The sequence below is a fragment of the Hypanus sabinus genome, chromosome 7 (assembly GCF_030144855.1).
Source record: "Hypanus sabinus isolate sHypSab1 chromosome 7, sHypSab1.hap1, whole genome shotgun sequence".
Taxonomy (NCBI): domain Eukaryota; kingdom Metazoa; phylum Chordata; class Chondrichthyes; order Myliobatiformes; family Dasyatidae; genus Hypanus; species Hypanus sabinus.
In genome coordinates, this window is record NC_082712.1 from 35,160,706 (window position 1) to 35,178,815 (window position 18,110).

General features: G+C 39.8%; 1 protein-coding gene and 1 long non-coding RNA gene across 4 annotated transcripts in view; one reads left to right on the forward strand and one right to left on the reverse strand.

Moving 5' to 3' along the window:
• tent2 (terminal nucleotidyltransferase 2) overlaps window positions 1-3,892 on the reverse strand; it is a 54,574-nt gene extending 50,682 nt beyond the window's left edge. For both annotated transcript variants that reach the window (XR_009513068.1, XM_059974460.1), the window contains exon 1: window positions 3,760-3,892. The gene's annotated coding sequence lies outside the window, so the exon portion shown is untranslated. The remainder of the gene's footprint in view (window positions 1-3,759) is intronic.
• A 1-nt stretch (window position 3,893) lies between these two features.
• The window catches only part of LOC132396681 (uncharacterized), a 30,721-nt gene continuing 16,504 nt past the window's right edge, over window positions 3,894-18,110 (forward strand). The window contains exons 1-3 of one of the 2 annotated variants that reach the window (XR_009513071.1): window positions 3,894-3,984; window positions 10,877-11,019; window positions 17,389-17,502. This is a non-coding gene — a long non-coding RNA (uncharacterized LOC132396681). Of the gene's footprint in view, window positions 3,985-6,197; window positions 7,434-10,876; window positions 11,020-17,388; window positions 17,503-18,110 lie in introns of those variants that run through there. The other variant, XR_009513070.1, reaches the window with a different exon arrangement.

The window sequence follows — 18,110 nt, forward strand, 5'->3', positions numbered from 1 at the left end:
AGATTTTTAAAAAATATTCTCCATTTAAGACAGGAGATGAAAAGGATTTTCTTCTTGCAAAGTCATGAACCTTAGGAATTCTCCATTACAGAGTGCTGTGGAGCTTGAGCCACATTCAAGATACAAATTTGGTTTATAGGGGAATTGAGGGTTATGGGGGAAACAGACAGGGAAATGGAACCATCGTAAAGCTAGATCAACAATGATCTCTTGGAAGGGCACAGCAGGCTCAAGTGGAATACCACTTCCCCTATTTATGTTCATATGGACACCTTGTCCTGGATGTTGGCAAGAATCTAAATTGTCAAGGATTATTCAATCATGCTTCTGAGGTGCTTCCTGAGTGACAGAAAGGTGTCATGGAGATAAAAGATCATCAGAAAACAGCTAGCTAGTGGTCTGGAATTCCATTAAAAGTTTAATATTACAATTTATATTGCTGACTTCAATAAGGTATTAAAGGAGGTATAATTTAGAGACCAAGATTTATTGTGTATTCTACAGTAATTCAATTGCTTTTTTTGTCATTTATGATCTGTCATTAGCACAGGCACCGGTATCAAAAGAATGCACATTATGAACAGTTGAGGTGTGAAAAGAGTCCAGGACGCTGCAAATGACTTCTCAAAGTCACCATGAAAAGCGATGGCTAGCAGTTTGTGATCAACTTATACAGTAGCATAGCGGTTAGCACAACACTATTACAGTTCAGGGCATTCTGGAGTTCAGAATTCAATTCTGGTGCCGTTCTATAAGGAGTCTCTGTACATCCTCTCCGTGGAATGTATAGGTTTTCTCCAGGTACTTTGGTTTCCTCCCATAGTTCAAAGACATACCTGGCAGGTTAATTGGCCATTGTAAATTGTCCCGTGAATAGGTTAGAGTTAATGAGGTTTGTCAGTGGTTGCTGGGGCCGCATGATTCAAAGGGCCAGAAGGGCCTACTCCATGCAGCATCTCAAAAATAAATAAAGTAAAACTTGCTGTCCAGAAACTAGGACAATCAAAGTGTGCATCTTACAGCACTTTGATCAAAAGGTAGCAAAAAGTCAATTACATTACATAAGTATCAGTAAATCTTTATGGTTATTTGGTGTCAGAACATTTTTTTTTAGAAAAAAAGTCATTTAAAATTCTTGATAACCACAATGGGATTTAAATTTTAATTATTTTTCACGGTCTTTTGGAGTGGAGATGGACTTGCTTTGGTTCCGATTATGAGAGCTGATAAAGGCAATGTGTTCTGTAGACTGTTACATGAGGTATTGAACAAGAAGGGAAAGCAGCTTGGGAAGTGTCACATTCTTTCTCTTGTATGTAACCAAGGTGCTCACTCCCATTTTGAATGCTCCTATTGAATACCCTGTGCAACAAATATCTCTTGTCTTAAATGAAGAACCCCTTTTACTATATCCTGTGGTTCTAAATTCTTCCAAGAGGATAAGCTTTTTCTCAGCATTTTTTTTTAAATCTTGAAGAAAATAGAAAAGAGCCTTCCTATGGAAATTCCTCTAGTTTCTAGTGATGTTATTCATGGAGAATATTTGTCAATTTTTCTTCTGTCCACCTGGTATTTTCTTGCCATGAGAACACTCAGTTTTGGGACTCTAGTGTCAGTCAATGCCTGCCCATCAGAACCACATTAAGACATCATTCTAGTGGCAAAACCTAGGAAGTACACACTGCTATTTTCAATTCACTCGCAAAAAAGTTGGTAACTTGTCAGCGCCAGCCAAGTTAAATAATTAGTGATGAAATTGAAAACATTTAATTTGAAGCCAAGACTTGCAACATGCTGGAGATCTGGTGAAAATCAAGTAAATGCTGCAAAAAAAAACTTACCAAGATCTTTGCATGATGGATACAAGGCAAATACCCTTCCTCATAAAAGTAAACACTAAACCAGACTTTGCCATTCCAGTCCACATGCCTGCAATATGTCCTCACTTCTTCTCATGCTCAAACTTACCTGGTTCAGTATAGAAGCCAGTTAGACTGGGCTAAACCATTTAGAGACAAGAGCAGGCCCTGGCCACAGAGCGAGTAATCCCTGACCCTGAAATTGACTTGGAAGTTGTGATAACCAGAGAAAAAGGCAAGGCAAGATAAACTACAGGGTTCAATTCTAAAACGTAACAGAAAGATTGGGAGATCATCGTGCATAAGTTATTAAAATGGCAGGGCAAGTTTAAAAGGGAAGCTGGGCTATGTATAGAGCCATGAAGTCAAAGAACACGGACATCAAGATGAACTTTTATAAAATGCTGAATTAGTCATATTGGAGTATCATATCCAATTCTGGGCATAGAATTGGGAGAGATTTGCAAACCCTAGGGAGGATGCACAAGAAGCTTACCAAAATAATTCCTGGAACAAGGGATTTTGGTTATATAGATTGGAATATCTGGAATTGTTGGCCATCAGATTCAAAAATCATGAAGTTTTGACAGAAAAGGCAGCAGATTCATTCTAAAGGAAACAGTATACACAATAAAGGAAACAAAATATTGAGCTACAGGCAACAAAGAAGTGAATGGCACCAGATGGTTTCAAACAGCCTTCTGGTATACTGTTATCCTTTTGTAATTGTGTAAATTTCACCAGTCTGCTGCATCAGGTTCATCACACTGCCAAAATTTTCATTATCTGCAGAATTTGAAACAGTACTCCATACACACAAAAGTAATACCCAGACAACACTCCAGGAATACTGTACCTTCCTCCAACCCAGATCACTTCATCACAACTTTGATTCCTACCTGAAAGATGATTTCACTTCCCTTTACACCAAACAAAACCCCTTACATAAAAACAAATGCTTCCAACTGGAGAACGATTATCAGAAATTTCAACGTATCTTGCTACCTCCTCACGGACATTGTTTGCCAACATCTTTTACAGTATTGTCATTCTAAAATTGATTTCTCAATTGTCTTACAGGCAGATCAGGACATCCTGAAATTTAAGCATGAAAAATTTGTTTCTGACAATGAGAACATTCCCTTGTCATCTACCTGTAGTGTATGGAATTCAGCCTGCTAAATGGATCATAACCTGGTCCATGGAATGGTCAGCTGTCTACAATTTTTCTGATACCTTTGTATCCCGGTCTACTCAATATTTGCTACCACTAATATTTTAAGCATAAAGGATACTTTCGTTTTGTAGTGGAAGGGCGTCAGTTTCATAATTGGCCAAAGGACGTGGATCTCAAAGCCTCGGTCTATTTCTCCCCATTGATGTTACTCATCCTGTTAAATATTTTATATTTTATTAAACTTCATATTCCCACCTGAATAATACTGTACATGTCTCTCGTTTGGTTTTAAAGGACCATTTGCCATGTTATACGAATAGCAACTATTGTCGCCTTCCGTGAGCACAGTGAGGGTGTGGGGACAGTTTCACATCAGAACACTACCACGTTTAACAACTTTATCAGTGAGGAGCGGCGTGTCCACAGGGCTGAGGTCGGCCCGCGTCAACCTTCCGCCTCCAGCGAGTTCTCAACACAGCCCAGCCCCTCACAGATACTGGCTACTAACAGGTGCCGCGGGCTTCGTCCATTTTGTTTCTGTCCGACGGCGCCGGTGACTTTTAAAACAAAATTCTAGTTTAAAAAAAAACTTCCCATTTCTTTTTTTTAAAAAAAGCCCCGCGAGCTCACGGTGCACGGCGGCTGGAACCGAGGCCGCACAACCTCCGACTCCCCGCCGAGGCGACCCCACGGACGTCACTTTACCCCCAACTTGTTTCTTACCATCTGACGCGTCCTTATTGAATCACTCGCCGGCCTTCTGCCTTCGTCCCCTCCACGGATTCATCTTTGCTTTACGTCAGAGCCAGCCAACTCTGTCAGCCTCTCTACTTCCGTGTCAGAGGTTAAATCCGGCTCAGCTGGAGCGCTAGGCAACAACGTCGCCTCGCACTGACTAGCTCATAAAAAACGCGTTGCTAAGGTTGCTTTTGCGTGTGGCACGCTCTGGTTTGTTGAAAACTTACACATTTAACAAAAAAAAAAATAGGGCTAAAGATATTATAAGAATACTTTAAGTTTTAGGATGTGCTTAAATAGAAAGACGATGTTTTGAGGTTTACGGAAATGGCGATTTCCAGCGTTATTGTGAAGCATTTGTTATTGAGGGTAGTTATGACAGGTTTCGTTTTCTCGGGGGTTGTATTTTCTAGTGGTGCTCCAGATTCCACCGTCTGCAGTTTTTACTTGTCTTATTTCCTAAATCACTTTGCTGTTCCAGAAGCCAATATGAATTACAGATTGAGTAATGTATATAGTTCTTATATCTTTAAGAACTATGAACTTTGGATGCATTATTGTATTAATATTGATTGCTTATTGACAGTATTTCCCACTGCCGTCTAACATAATCAAAGACTCATTCCCAGCCTGGTTATTCTCCTCCCTCCGTCCCTCCCTCCTTCCTACCTTAGGACAGAAGACATAAATACAGTGGATTCCGGTTAATTGTGACACCAGCATATTTTGGCCCGATTAAATAGCTGCCTTAATTAGCTGAATTTGCATGGAAATAGTTAAAAGCTATAAGAAGACAAGCTATCGTTTAACTTAATAACTAATTATGTATTTGTGAAATACAGAACAAATTAGAACACTACAGTACAATAAAACTGTGTATTAGTTTCTAATTGTTATTGACAGAGGAATCCATCCAGTGTTTGTTGCCATGCATGGGGTGTCCAGGGAGGGGTAGTACCTCTGGTGAAGGGGGTTTTTGTGTTCATTCTGGGGTAGCTCACTAATCTTTGGTCCCCACCAGCCACTCAGCTCTCAATGGTTTGCATGTGACAGCAGCCTCGCTCTAAGTAATGTACACCATTTTGACAAGCAAGCCAAATGAGGTGAGGGTAGCCGGGGGCCTCATACCCCGGAGAATTAGGAAGTTGTCTGATCTGGCATGTGAAGTCAGCTCTGGCAGACTGGGTAGATTGGATTAACAGTGAGATCCAACAGCCAAGAAGGCGGTCCTGCAACACTTTGTGTAGAGCGAAGGGCATAAAGAACAGAAGAAGTCATGGTTATCCACTGCAACCAAGGAAGACTGCAGTCTGTGATGATTATTCGTACCATGGGACCCAGACTAAAGGGGTCGAGAGAGTGGAACTGTCTCAATGCGTAGGCTTTTATACTTTGAAAACTCTCCTGCACAGGTTTCATCATTATCGTCGGATACAATAGACAACTAACACGCTGCCGTGTTCTTTTTAATGACTAAATGATCAAAATTAGCACAGATAATGGACTGCCTTCATACAGTGTTTTTGATGACTACATCCTCCCAATCTTCATTTTCTTTGTAACATTTAAGATGATTGTTGATACCTTCAAATTCTGTGTAGTTTCTGACTTGTTGAGAAGTCAAATCTTTTTATTTTCACTCCCAGCTATTTCTGGCATCACCAAGCCTGAATGCTTGAAACTGCAGTGAGCAAAACAATTCTAAATTGTGTTACTTCTTATTTCTCGCCAACTGTCAGTGACACAAAATCACTGCTTTTTGAACACAAGCACACACAATAGATGCTATTTAAAAGCTGATCGCTCTTAAGCACGGTGTAGTGTCTAACAGCCATACAAGTTCATGTATCTGATGCTAGTTAGAAACTGTTCGGCAACAGCTTACTGCCCCAATTAAGTGGCCTAGTGTCCCAAATAATGAAGGGAATCCTGGCTGTCTTCTCAACTAGATACAAATACTCTCAACTCTAGCTGGTGACCAGCAGGCTTGAGGCATTTCCTGTAGAAAGCATCTCACTGCTTTGGGTTGTAAAAAAAAATTATTTTCGTTTGGCTGTAGAAACAATGATAATGTATATTTTTATTACGGGTAGGGGTTAAAGAATCGAGGGGCTGCACTGCAATCCGCATGCCAGCAAAATTGTTACTGCAGGTTTGCCACCCCAGCTCGGGCAATGCACTTTGATACCCTCACTGGAATCTTTGCATGACTCCACTTGCAGACTGCCTGGAGATGTCTGTACTCCTCCAGTCTCTGTGGTAGAGACTATCTGGCCACTTGAGCCAGCCCTACAATTAATCAAGATCATGGCTGATCTTTCACCAAAGTGCCATTTTTCAGTAATGTCCCTTGATTGATTAATTAATGCGCACAAATCTACTGATTTTGCTTTTGAATAAACATACTGACTGAGCCAAACTGATAGAGAGTTTCAAAATCACCATTCCCTGAGTGAAGAAATGTCTCCTCATGTCAGTTTTAAATGGCCTGCACATTACTCTCAAACTATGACCTCAGCCCTTGATTTCACAGTCAGTGGAAACATCCTCCTTGTATGTAATCTGTCAAGCCTTTTTTAAAAAAAGTTTGTAAGAGCAATCTACTGTCATACATCTAAATTTAAAGACTGCAAAACTAGTCTACTCAATCTCCCCTTCAATAGCAGACGTCACACCCAGAATCAATCTAATAAGTAACAACAGAAAATGCTGGAAATATTCAGCAGGTCAAACAACATCTATGTTTCAAGCCCAAGATCTTTAATCAGTTAACTGATGCTGCTCTGCTGAGTTTCCAGCATCCTCTGTTTTCTTAGACTACTAACATCCTGCAATTTTATTGATTTTCATCAGGCCAGTAAGTCTTCACGATTCTATACTAAACCATTCTTAGGTAATATGACCAAAACTGTACTTCAGGTGCAGTTTTACTAAGACCTTGTTCACTCACAATAAGGCATTCTTACTGCTGTAAAGGCTAATACACAATCAGCATTCCCAGTCATTTGCTGAATCTGTATGTTGGCATTCAAGCTCACTTGGATCCCTTTGCATAATAGAAGATGTAGCTTCCAGTTCCTTTCTGTGGCAGGTAGTGAGCAAACCAATACAAGGAATAAACCTACCAGTCCTCACCAATTTATCAATGATAGATGCATCTATGCCTGATATATTGATTGATATATAAATGACCTGGATGAAACTATAGATGGTGTTTAGAAAGTTTGTAGGCGGGACAAAGATTAGTCATGTTATGGGTAAATTAGAAGATTGCAAAGGATATAGTAAGATACAGATCATTTGCAGATACAGGCAGAGAAATAGCAGATGGAGTTTCATGCTCTACTTTGGGAGATCAAATGTAAGGAAACATAATGCAGGACCTTTAATAGTGTTGATGGACAGAGATATCTAGGGGTTCAAATCCATAGATCTCTGAAAGTGGCTGTACAGTTTGACAGGGTGGTGAAGATGTGTGGTATTTGACTTCGATTGGTAGAGATGTTGAGTTTATCATTTGGGAAGTTACGCTACGTTGCAGCTTTATAGAACCCTGGTTAGGCCACATGTGGAGTATTGTGTTATTTCTGGTCACGCTGTTTTAGGAAGAATATGGAGGATTCTGAAGAAGTTCAGCAGGATGCTGCCTGGATTAGAAGGTATGTGCTATAAAGAGACATCGGACAGGCTTGGATTATTTTCTCTGGAGCAGCAGAGAAACATGTTTAATAAGATTATGAAAGGCATGAATAGACTAGTATAGCCAGTATCTTTCTCCCAGGGTCAAGTGTCTAATATTAGAGGAGTGAGGAGGGGTGAATTCAAAGGAGGTGTGTGGGAGAAGTTATTTGCAAGAGGAGTAGCGGGTCCTTGAAATGCACTGCCAGGGGTAGTAGTGGAAGCAAATATGATAGAGGTGTTTAAGAGGCTATTAGATTGGCACATGAATGTGCAGAGAATGGAGGGACATGTACATTATGTGGGCAGAAGTGACTAGTTTAGTTAAGTAATTATTAGTTTAATTATTTGGGCACAACATCAGCCAAAGGGCTTTTTCCTGTGCTGTACTGTACTAGTTAAAAACAATGCAGCTAGTCAAACTCCCCTGCAAATTTCTCCCTTTCTCCCTTTCTCATTTTCTCCAGCACTTTTTTGATGGCTGCAGTTCAATCTGCCTCCACATACAATGCATTCCACATCCAATAACCTCATGGATTAGCATATGCTACACTCTGTCATTATCAACCAGCAGTAGTTTAATAACAAATGCAGAAAGGCATGCTGAGGGCAAACCTAAAAATACCTGGTAACAGAGAAAGGAATGCAAAAGATAGCCAGACAATTCCATAACCAACTGGTGAGATAAAAGTTCTGTATTCTTGTCATATCCAATTGTGAGTGCTAATAAACAATTGAACAGTTATGAGGAAGAGGAAAATCCAAGAATATTCCCATCATCAATAATGGTGAGTTCAGCATGTGACTACTGAAGAATGTGGCTGAAATACTTGCAACCATGTTCAACCAGTTGTGCTATTGGATAAGGCATCTTGACTTCCACTTGGGATCCCCACCACATGAGCAATTCTTTTGATAATAATTTTGATGGCACATGATATTAAGAAACAGCTGAGAGCTTTAGATGCAGAAACCTCTACAAAAGTAGACAGCATCATAACCATCAATAAACTTACACATTCTGGAATTTGAACCAGAAAATGCTGGAAGTACTCAGCCAGTTAGGTGAGAGGAGTAAAGTTTAAGGGAAATGAGCAAGGTGAATTTAGGGTCCAGATCTAAGGTATAGAATCTGGCAGCGGGATTGAAGTATGGAGCAGGGGCAGGGGTGCACAGAAAAACCACAGGATAGAAAGCAGATGGGAAACCATTGGCAGGGGATGAATGAAAGACTTGTGGAGGAGATCAATAACAGTCATCGAGTGATCTGACATTGTGCGCTAAAGATCAGAGTGATTGGGGAAGGTTATAGAGTTGGAGGTGGAGGAATGAAGATTGGTAGGATTAGGGATTTCCAACTGTGGCAGAGCAGATGGTAGATCAGACAGGCTTCATTCAGCAATATGTGAAAATACAGTAATCTCATAGATCCAGCTACTGTACCTTTTTATTTCTTCAGTTGTTGGGTTTACTGAAGCCCAGCATGTTCACCTGACAGAGGGTAAATTTAAATTGGCAGAGAAATTTGAAAAACACAGCTTCATAATATTTAAATTACTAAGGGAGCTGACTAGGCTGGCTTATTCAATGCCAGAGATGCACCAAGGATCAAATTGTTAGGATTCTTAATTGGATATCCAAGGCAAATGTCTGTTTTTAATTTTAAATAAAAGATAACTGCTAACAGCATAGGACATATTTGTGAAATTAATTTCTGCCAATATCTAACATTTGGCTCAGACAAAATGTTCTGTATATTACACTGCTGCTGAAGGGCATAGCAGATTTTCCTTTTCTTGCACTGCTAATTATATCTTTACTGAAAATGTTTGGATTCATACTTGTTTAGCAACTGTTAGTGATAAGTCAATAAACATACAATCTAAAGAACTCACCCCTTCATACCAATTAGTTGCTGTGTGTCTTCTTGGATGGCTAGTTAACCTCCCAACCTTTTTAAGTTTATTTTCTGCTTCCAACAAGTGAATTCAGATTTCTAGGATTAACTTTATACTGATACTGGAGCAACACATAGTGTGCTGGAGGAGCTCAGTGGGTCGAGCAATATCCGTTAGGTGGAAGAATTTTTTAACATTTCAGATCAAATCAGATTGAAGAGTTGAGAAAGGAGATAGCTGGTATAAAGAGAAGGGAGAGAATGGTGCGACAGGAGCCCAAGGTGATGGGGGTACTGAAGAGGGGTGAAGGGTGACAGGTAGGGAAGGAGAGATTTGAGTTGGGAGACAGAGCAGGTGGCTGAAGGTTGGAGAAGATGCAGAAGGAAAAAAAGAGGCAGATGGAGCAAAATGGGAGGAAGGAAGGCTGAAGGTTTGAGACAGCTGCTGGAGGGTGATATGCAGAAACACCAAAGACTGATGCTGGAATCTGATAAGTAAGGGAGGTGATAATGTAAGCCATTTGGGGAGAGATGAATGCATGTGGAAACCTAACCAAATGTGTAGGGAGAGAGGCCTGCAGGTGAACTGCATGTGCATGTCCAGTTGGAATCAAATGTATAAGTTAACAGGTCAAGTTTACAGGACATCTACACAAGACTATTAATAAATAAATATATCCAACTTACATGTATTGACTCAACATGCTCGTATTAGTTGATGACAGGCAATATCTGAAGAAAGGTGACTTCACCATATTGTTTGTAACAGAATAGGTCAGATCTACAGGTCCCATTTAATTCATATACCATTCATTGTATCCCCTCCAGATAAGTGTCATTTATCAGTTCTTAAATCACAAACAAGAAAATCTGCAGATGCTGGAAATCCAAGCAACATACACAAAATGCCAGAGGTACTCAGCAGACCAGGCCCAATGTCAGGTCTTGGCCCAAAATGTTGACTATATACTTTTCCATAGATGCTGCCTGGCCCTCTGATGTTGCCTTATCAGTTGATGGGTGACTATATCAATTTTTTTTCTGTTGGAACCCTGTTTATTATAGTTATATTGGGCATAGAAAAAATAATCTGCATCTAATAAAAGTAAAATCATGTAATTTTGGATATTATAAAGTAGCCAAAGATAGTACTGTAAAAACATTACTATGGCCAAGTTATTTCCCACGGTAGGGGAGTCTAGGACAAGAGGGCACCACTTCAGGATTGAAGGATGTCCATTTAGAACAGAGATGCAGTGAAATTACTTTAGTCAGAGGGTGGTAAATCTGTGGAATTTGTTGCAACGAGCGGCTGTGGAGGCCATATCATTGGATGCATTTGAGGCAGAGATAGATAGGTTCTCAATTAGCCAGGGCATCAAAGGGTATGGGGTGAAAGCAGGGGAGTGGGGATGACTGTAAGAATTGGATCAGCCCATGATTGAAAGTTTGAGCAAACTCAATGAGCCGAATGGCCTACTTCTGCTTCTATATCTTATGTCTATATCTTATATCTATATCTTACAGATATGGTAATGAACAATATAAGAATACAAGATGAGACCCAGAGGACTGATGGGAGCAGAGCTGTATACACTGTCTACTACATGGTCTTTAACAAGACCCTGTATCTTATGCTGGTCTGTAAGATGAGAACACATGGGATCCAGGTAAGTAAGAAAATTGGAAACAAAATTGTTTGAAGGTAGGAGGCAGAGGGTGGTATTGAAGGGTTGGTTTTTTAATTGGAGGTCTGTGACCAGTGTGTATCACAGGGATCAGTGCTGGGTCCACCATACATAGTAATGGTTCAAATGAGAATGTAGGTGGCAAGATTTTAAGTTTGCTGATGACAACAAACTTGGTGAGATAGTGGACAGTGAAGGTGTTGGCAGGAGTTGGGTCAAACGGGAAAGTAAGCCAATGAATGACACTTGCAATTTAACTCAGACTATGCTATGACTCTGTGACACAACATACTTTCCTAATTACTTGCTGAATCTGCATATTAATTTCAAGTGATTCATGCACAAGAAAATTGTGGTCCCTTTAATTGCTCACAAAAGAAATAGATTGGCATAAAGTGACAAAAAAGAAACAAAAGTTATAGCACATAAATGAATTGTTTTTTTGTGCAGAGTGGGTGGATCTAAACTGATTCTATGCATGATCTATGCAAAATCCATGCATAATCTAAGCAGGATTACTCTGGTATTACAGAAATGTTAACTATTTATATAGCCTTGTGTAAGTTCTAGATTGTATAAATGTGAAATATATCTGTTTTGTTTTAGTTTTTTAACAGCCTTTGGAAAATGGGCACCATAAGTAAGAGTTTAAGCAGATATTTGCACTGTCTCAATGTATATAATAGCATACGTTGAGAAGTCTCTTGTTACTTATCTCCCTGGTAACAAGTTTGCGAGGAAGTTCAAAATAAAATGCCAAATATAAGCAGAATTTGTAATTGGTCATGATTTTGAAATGCAGCTGTTTATTGAATGAAATGACCAAATATGAATTTCTAATTGCAACCAATGAAAGAGGAAACCAAAAGAAGTGCATCAACAGAGAGGAATTAAACAGAATGGTCTTCAAAGAATGACAGTTTTAGTTAACTCCCATTCATAGCTTATAAAGGAGCCAAAAACAAGGACTTTTTAAAAGAACTCACATGCTTTTATTTTTTCTCTTTGTTTTCTTTTTTGTGGAACAAGCCGAAAATTACAGTTTTAATTATAATTTATTATTTGTTGATATTTGCTTTGTATGTGCTTGTTCAAAGCTTAATAAAAGTAATTAAATAATGTTAAGTGAGTGCTAGTTCTAAAGCTTTCTTTTATCTTTCACTGAAGATTGGAGAACAAATCTGTGGTGCACTAGAATTATTTATGTGACTTAACAGTTCTTAAAAACAGTTCTTTTCAAAAGCATGGTATTTTCTTTCCTAAGTGTGAAGTGAGATACTCACAAAAGTATAGGGAGTCTCATTTCTTGTTGAGAATGTTAAACTTGTCCATTTTATGCAAGTGTTGTAGGGTCATAGAGTCATAGAAGAGTACAGCACAGAAAAAGGCTATTCACCCCATCCAGACAGTGCCAGACCATTTGAACTGCCTACTCCCATCAAACTGCACTGAGACCAGAGCCCTCTATACCCCTACCGTCCATGTACCTATCCAAACTTCTCTTTAATCTCTTCGAGGTATGCCTACCCTGAAGAAGTTCAAATCTTCTCTTCGACAGGAGTTCAGTGAGACCCTCGCTCACTGCCCACACTCAGTTATATCCGCCTCTCTCTATCTCTTCAACCACATCCTGACCCAGACACGGTACCATAGCCATGTCTCGTTTCCACCTGGCGCCTCTAGGCCCTAAACCCTCCCCTATCTCTATTACTGGGCTTCGGCCCTCTCTTCCCCCCCCCCCCCATTCCTGATGAAGGGTCTCGGCCCGAAACGTTGGCTACTCTTTTCTCACAGATGCTGCCTGACCTGCTGAGTTCTTCCAGCATTGTGTACGTATTCTGTATTTTTGTGTTTCAAGTTTCTCTTTAAATGTTGAAATTGAGCTTGTACACACCACTTGTGCTTGCAGTTCACTCCACACTCTCATGGCCCCCGAGTAACAAAGTTTCCCCCCATTCCCTTTAAATTTTTCACCTTTCACTCTTAAGCCATGACTTCTAGTTGTAGTCTCACTCAACCTCAGTGGAAAAAGCCTGCTTGCATTTACCCTATCTAATTTTGCATACCTCTATCAAATCTCCTCTCAATCTTCTACATTCCAAGGAATAAAGTCCTAACCTATTCAGTCTTTCCTTATAACTCAGATCCTCCAGACCCAGCAACAAAGTTGTAGATTTTTTCTGTGCTTTTTCAACTTTATTTGCATCTTTCCTGTAGGTAGTTGACCAAAACTGCACACAATGTCCTAAACAACTTCAGCATAATATCCCATCTACTGTACTCAATACATTGATTTATGAAGACCAGATACCAGAAGCTTTCTTTACAACACTATTTACCTGTGACACCACTTTCAACAAATAATGGACCTGTATTCTCAGGTTTCTATTGTCTAGCACACTCCTCAGTGCCCTACTGTTCACCGAGTAAGACCTACCCTAGCTGGTCCTACTGAGGTGCAACACCTGGCACTTGTCTGCATTAAATTCTATCTGCATTTTTTAGCCCATATGGTCCAGAAATGGAGTCAGCTATTCACTACTGATGTAAAGGTTTCAGATCTCATCATTTCAGAAGAGAAATTAAATGATTTTTGCACATAGGAATTAGTCGCTTCTTATACTGTAAACCTCTTTATGATTTTGATTTTGTTATAACTGACAGATAAGAATGGTGTGTGGGTAAAGAGCCAACATCGTTCTGAAATAGGTTGTTTTGGTGGGCTTTATTTCCTGGCAGTAATGTTTGAAATGTTAAGGAAATGTTAATGGCTCTCCACACAGCCTTAATCCACCTGGACAACGCAAACACCTATGTCAGGATGCTGTTCGTCGACTATAACTCAGCATTTAATACCATCATTCCCACAATCCTGATTGAGAAGTTGCAAAACCTGGGCCTCAACTTCCTAGCCGGAAGACCACAATCTGGGCGGATTGGTGATAATGTATCCTACTCGCTTACAATCAACACTGGCGCACCTCAGGGGTGTGTGCTTAGCCCACGTACTACTCTCTTTATACACATGACTGTGGGGCTCGGCATAGCTCAAGTACCATCTATAAATTTGCTGACAATACAACCAGTGTTGGTAGAATCTCAGGTGGTGAGAGGGCTTACAGGAGTGAGATATGCCAACTTTTGGAGTGGTGCCTTAGCAACAACCTGGCACTCAATGTTAGTAAGATGAAAGAGCTGATTGTGGACTTCAAGAAGGGTAAGACGAAGGAACACATACCACTCCTCACAGAGGGATCAGAAATGGAGAGTGTGAGCAGTTTCAAGTTGCTGGGTGTCAAGATCTCTGAGGATTTAATCTGGTCCCAAGTTATCAATGTAGTTACAAAGAAGGCAAGACAGCAGCTATACTTAATTAGGAGTTTTAAGAGATTTGGTATGTCAACAAATACACTCAAAAGCTGTACCATGGAGAGCATTCTGACAGGCTGCATCACTGTCTGGTATGGAGGGGCTACTGCACAGGACTGAAAGGAGCTGCAGAAGGTTGTAAATCTTGTCAGCTCCATCTTGGGTACTAGCCTACAATGTACCCAGGACATCTTCAGGGAGCGGTGTTTCAGAAAGGCAGTTTCCATTATTAAGGACCTCCAGCACCCAGGGCATGCCTTTTTCTCACTATTACCATCAGGTAGCAGATACAGAAGCCTGAAGGCACAGACTCAGCAACTCAGGAACAGCTTCTTCCCCTCTGCCATCTGATTCCTAAATGGACATTGAATCTTTGGACACTACCTCACCTTTTTTTTAATATACAGTATTTCTGTTTGTGTATGTTTTTTAACTGTATTCAATATATGTATACCACAATTGGTTTACTTTTTTAAATTATTTTATTTCTCTGCTAAATTATGTATTGCATTGAATTGCTGCTGCTAAGTTAACAAATTTCATGTCACATGCTGGTGATGATAAACCCAATTCTGATTCTTATTCTGAAATATAATTCAAACAGATTCACATTTTACTTATTTAAAGCTGTCATTTGAATTAATCAACAATTGGTTGTTATTTCTGAATGCTGTAACTGCCTTTCTGACAAGTTATCTTTTAATGATAGTAGAGAGAATTTTACCCCAGCAAAAACTAGATAATGAAAGCAGTTGATCTGAAGATGAAAAATTCAGTGCTTATTTTATACCAGAACACATTGCCCAGGCACAAGATAGGATGTTGTTCATATGGTTATAGTTAAGAAGAACATCTTTGCCTCCTGTACAAGTACTTTGTACCCTTCTGGAATTAACATTGATTTTTTTCAACTTCATACAAACTGTTCTCTCATTGTTTGCTGTTCTTGTGTCCCCTTCTCACATCATTTCTTTAAAATGTCTTGCTAACAGTTAGTACTCATGTTTCTTATCATCTTAATATACCTTAATATTCTTATTGAATTTTTTGAAGAGGTTACTAGGAAAGTTGATGAGGGTAAAGCAGTGGATGTTGTCTATATGGACTTCAGTAAGGCCTTTGACAAGGTTCCACATGGAAGGTTAGTTAGGAAGGTTCAATCGTTAGGTATTAATATTGAAGTAGTAAAATGGATTCAACAGTGGCTGGATGGGAGATGCCAGACAGTCATGGTGGCTAACCGTTTGTCAGGTTGGAGGCCAGTGACTAGTGGTGTGCCTCAGGGATCTGTACTGGGTCCATTGTTATTTGTCATATACATTAGTGATCTGGATGATGGGGTGGTAAATTGGATTAGTAAGTATGCAGATGATACTAAGGTAGGTGGCGTTGTGGATAATGAAGTAGGTTTTCAAAGCTTGCAGAGAAATTTAGGCCAGTTAGAAAAGTGGGCTGAATGATGGCAGATGGAGTTTAATGCAGATAAGTGTGAGGTGCTACATTTTGGTAGGACTAATCAAAATAGGACATACATGGTAAATGATAGGAATGAGGAATGCAGTAGAACAGAGTGATCTAGGAATAATGGTGCATAGTTCCCTGAAGATAGAATCTCATGTGGATAGGGTGGTGAAGAAAGCTTTTAGTATGCTGGCCTTTAAAAATCAGAGCATTGAGTATGGGAGTTGGGATGTAATGTTAAAATTGTACAAGGCATTGGTGAGGCCAAATTTAAAGTATTGTGTACAGTTCTGGTCACCGAATTATAGGAAAGATGTCAACAAAATAGAGAGAGTACGGAGGAGATTTACTAGAATGTTACCTGGGTTTCAGCACCTAAGTTACAGAGAAAGGTTGAACAAGTTAGGTCTTTATTCTTTGAGCGTAGAAGGTTGAGGGGGGTCTTGATAGAGGTATTTAAAATTCTGAGAGGGATAGATAGAGTTGACGTGGATATGCTTTTTCCATTGAGAGTAAGGGAGATTCAAACAAGAGGACATGAGTTGAGAGTTAAGGGGCAAAAGTTTAGGTGTAACACAAGGGGGAACTTCTTTACTCAAAGAGTGGTAGCTGGGTGGAACAAACTTCCATTAGAAGTGGTAGAGGCAGGTTCGATTTCGTCATTTAAAAAAAAATTGGATAGGTATATGGACAGGAAAGGAATGGAGGGTTATTGGTTGAATGCAGGTAGGTGGGACTAGGTGAGAGTAAGCGTTCGGCATGTTTCCGTGCTGTAATTGTTATATGGTTAACCTACTATATCTTTAAGTAGTCTTTTGTCTTACATCTCACAACTTTTCCCCCTGTAAATTGTAAATGGTAAATTAGGTGACCACTTTGTCGAACACCCCCGCTCCATCCACCAAAAGCAGAATTTTCCAGTAGCCAGCAATTTTAATTCCTATCCACATTCCTGTTACAACATGTCGGTCTACGGCCTCCTCTTTTGCCACGATGAGGCCATTCTCAGGATGGAGGAGCAACATCTCATATTCATTCTAGTAGCCTTCAACCTGATGGCATGAACACTAATTTCTCCTTCCAGTAAATTTTTCCCTCTCCCTTCCCTCTTCTTGTATTCCTCACTCTAGCCTCTTACCTCTTCTGCTCACCTGCCTTATCACCTTCCCCTGGTGCCCCTCCTTCTTCCCTTTCTCCTAACAGATCATTCTTCCCCAATCATTTACCTTTCACATTCACTTGGCTTCACCTATCACATTCTGGATAGATAGCCCTCCTTCCCCTCCCCATGTTTTTATTCTGGCATCTTCCTCCAACCTTCCAGTCCTGAAAAAGTGTCTTAGCCCAAAACATTGACTGTTGATTCATTTCTATAGATGCTGCTTGACCTGCTGAATTCCGCCAGCATTTTGTGTGTGTCACTCTTTTCCTTGTTCTGGTGAAAGGTCTTTCACTGTTTTGTCTCTCTAACAGATGTATCTTGGTTGACCAAGTTCTCTACTTTTTCTGTTTTTGCTTCAGGTTCCAGCATCTACAATTGTATTTGTTTTCTGACGACGCTGGAAATACCCAGGGCGGTGATCGTGTACGATATTCACATTTCAGCAGCTTCTGCGATCCCCTCTCAAGGTGCCAGTGAGTTTTTGTTTTATTTTGTATTCTCTCTCTAAATGTTCTTGTTCATCTATTAATCAGTGACTCAAAGGGCATTATGTGATCTGAAAACTTTGATCTACATTCCATCATAAATATTTTCTTTGTTCTGTTCATCCTTCCTCCTCGCTGTAATATTCATTTCTTCAGTTCTGATGATGGGCCTTTGACCTGAAACATTAACTCTGTTTCTCTCTTCCCCTATGCTTCTTGTAATGTTGAATGCCTACTATTTCTATTTCAGACTTCCAGCACCTGTAGATTTTTTGATATTCAGTTCAACATGCACTGATAGGTCACAGGAAAATAAAGATTTGCAGCTAACACCTAGATTAAGTATTCAGTGTTGTAATCTACTGTTTCAGATACGATATTTCTTGTCATATGAATCTTTATATTCTGCTTCCTCTGATTAAAAACTCTCCATAGTAGTTGATTATTGGGGATGCTATGTGGTATCAGAACATAGAAAGTACAACACAGTACAGCCCCTGTACATGATGTTGTGCCAACTTTTTAACCTACTCTAAGATCAATATAACCCTTCCCTCCCAGATACCCTCCATTTTTCTTTCTGAGTCCCAAATCTG